This window comes from Primulina tabacum, unplaced genomic scaffold, assembly GCF_025594145.1.
Source record: "Primulina tabacum isolate GXHZ01 unplaced genomic scaffold, ASM2559414v2 Contig797, whole genome shotgun sequence".
NCBI lineage: Eukaryota > Viridiplantae > Streptophyta > Magnoliopsida > Lamiales > Gesneriaceae > Primulina > Primulina tabacum.
Window position 1 is genome coordinate 50001 of NW_027459918.1, and position 2939 is coordinate 52939.

The 2939-nt window shown below is 44.7% G+C and overlaps 1 non-coding gene and 2 pseudogenes across 1 annotated transcript; all 3 read left to right on the forward strand.

Moving 5' to 3' along the window:
• Positions 1–92: 92 nt before the first annotated feature.
• On the forward strand, positions 93–214 carry LOC142535125 (5S ribosomal RNA; annotated as a pseudogene).
• Positions 215–891: 677 nt separating this feature from the next.
• Positions 892–1014, forward strand: LOC142535079 (5S ribosomal RNA; annotated as a pseudogene).
• A 676-nt stretch (positions 1015–1690) lies between these two features.
• LOC142535070 (5S ribosomal RNA) lies at positions 1691–1809 on the forward strand. The gene has a single exon (XR_012817346.1). It is a non-coding gene; the product is annotated as a 5S ribosomal RNA (ribosomal RNA).
• The last annotated feature ends 1130 nt before the right edge of the window (positions 1810–2939 follow it).

The following is a 2939-nucleotide window of genomic DNA, read 5'->3' on the forward strand; positions in this document are numbered from 1 at the left end:
TGATTGGGCGAGAGCAGTGCCCGCGTTGTTGTCCATCGCCGCCCGCTCCACACGTACTCGGGGATATAAGAATAAACATCCCACTCAATGTCGGGTGCGATCATACCAGCACTAATGCACCGGATCCCATCAGAAGCTCCGAAGTTAAGCGTGCTTGTGCGAGAGCAGTACTTAGGATGGGTGACCCCCTGGGAATGTCCTCGTGTTGCACACCTTTTCGTGTTTTTTCTATTTTGATTACTTGTTGACAGACGATTTTCGGCTCAAATCATCTGAATTCTCGATCGGGACCAGATAAGACATGGAAATGGAAGTAGCTCGGGCACTGCCGGATTTGGACAAAATTGGTAGCTAATTTGATGTAAAGGGGCAAACGGACTAGACTCATTACTACGCAATGAGCTGACGAGATTTAAGCCGAATTCCTTCTCTAAGACCCTCTAATTTGCGATTTACCGCTTTGTTAAGCCTTTCGTTTCCTCGAGAAATCCGCTTAGGAAGTTCGAAATTCGATTCCGGTTCCATTTTATCGTATCCCAGGCATAATAATAGCTTTACATTCGTTATTTCCTCTTCATAATTTTTTTTCTATTTTCTGGACATTTATCGATTTTTGTTGTCGTGAGCCGGTCTGTGCGGAAGGGTATGACGCAGATTACTCCGGAGACGGTTAACTCATTAAAAAATTATTTCGATACTGTTTTAATCCATAATTTACGTAAACGGTCGCGACACGAGGTCTTCCAGGGAGGTCACCCATCTAGCTCTGCCATTGCGCCAAGAACGCTTAACTTCAGGTTATGATTGGCGAGAGCAGTGCCGCGTGTTGTCCATCGCCGCCGCTCCCCCACACGTACTCGAGGATATAAGAATAAAATCCCACTCAATGTCGGGTGCGATCATACCAGCACTAATGGACCGGATCCCATCAGAACTCGAAGTTAAGCGTTGCTTGGGCGAGAAGCAGTACTAGGATGGGTGACCCCCCCTTGGGAAGTCCTCGTGTTGCATTTTCGTGTTTTTCTATTTTTGATTACTTGTTGACAGACGATTTTCGGCTCAAATCATCTGAATCTCGATCGGGACCAGATAAGACATGTGAAATGAAAGTAGCTCGGGCACTGCCGGATTTGGACAAAATTGTGGCTAATTTGATTGTAAACGGGCAAACGGACGAGACTCATTACTACGCAATGAGCTGACGAGATTTTAGCCGAATTCCTTCTCTAAGACCCTCTAATTTGCGATTTACCGCTTCTGTTAAGCTTTCGTTTCCTCGAGAAATCCGCTTAGGAAGTTCGAAATTCGATTCCGGTTCCATTTTATCGTATCCCAGGCATAATAATAGCTTTACATTCGTTATTTCCTTCTTCTTATTTTTTTTCTATTTTCTGGGAACATTTATCGATTTTTGTTGTCGTGAGCCGGTTCTGTGCGGAAGGGTATGACGCAGATTACTCCGGAGACGGTTAACTCATTAAAAACAATTATTTCGACTGTTTTATCCATAATTTACGTAAACGGTCGCGACACGAGGTCTTCCCAGGGAGGTCACCCATCCTAGCTCTGCCATCGCGCCAGAACGCTTAACTTCATGGTTATGATTGGGCGAGAGCAGTGCCGCGTGTTGTCCATCGCCCCGCTCCACACGTACTCGAGGGATATAAGAATAAACATCCCACTCAATGTCGGGTGCGATCATACCAGCACTAATGCACCGGATCCCATCAGAACTCCGAAGTTAAGCGTGCTTGGGCGAGAGCAGTACTAGGATGGGTGACCCCCTGGGAAGTCCTCGTGTTGCACCCTTTTCGTGTTTTTCTATTTTTGATTACTTGTTGACAGACGATTTTCGGCTCAAATCATCTGAATCTCGATCGGGACCAGATAAGACATGTGAAATGAAAGTAGCTCGGGCACTGCCGGATTTGGACAAAATTGTAGGCTAATTTGATTGTAAACGGGCAAACGGACGAGACTCATTACTACGCAATGAGCTGACGAGATTTTAGCCGAATTCCTTCTCTAAGACCCTCTAATTTGCGATTTACGCTTCTGTTAAGCTTTCGTTTCCTCGAGAAATCCGCTTAGGAAGTTCGAAATTCGATTCCGGTTCCATTTTATCGTATCCAGGCATAATAATAGCTTTACATTCGTTATTTCCTTCTTCTTATTTTTTTTTCTATTTTCTGGGAACATTTATCGATTTTTGTTGTCGTGAGCCGGTTCTGTGCGGAAGGGTATGACGCAGATTACTCCGGAGACGGTTAACTCATTAAAAACAATTATTTCGACTGTTTTATCCATAATTTACGTAAACGGTCGCGACACGAGGTCTTCCCAGGGAGGTCACCCATCCTAGCTCTGCCATCGCGCCAGAACGCTTAACTTCATGGTTATGATTGGGCGAGAGCAGTGCCGCGTGTTGTCCATCGCCGCCCGCTCCACACGTACTCGAGGGATATAAGAATAAACATCCCACTCAATGTCGGGTGCGATTTCATCCAGAACTAATGCACCGGACCCCTGGGTCCTAGTGTTGCACCTTTTCGTGTTTTTCTATTTTTGATTACTTGTTGACAGACGATTTTCGGCTCAAATCATCTGAATCTCGATCGGGACCAGATAAGACATGTGAAATGAAAGTAGCTCGGGCACTGCCGGATTTGGACAAAATTGTAGGCTAATTTGATTGTAAACGGGCAAACGGACGAGACTCATTACTACGCAATGAGCTGACGAGATTTTAGCCGAATTCCTTCTCTAAGACCCTCTAATTTGCGATTTACCGCTTCTGTTAAGCTTTCGTTTCCTCGAGAAATCCGCTTAGGAAGTTCGAAATTCGATTCGGTTCCATTTTATCGTATCCCAGCATAATAATAGCTTTACATTCGTTTTCCTTCTTCTTATTTTTTTTCTATTTTCTGGGAACATTTATC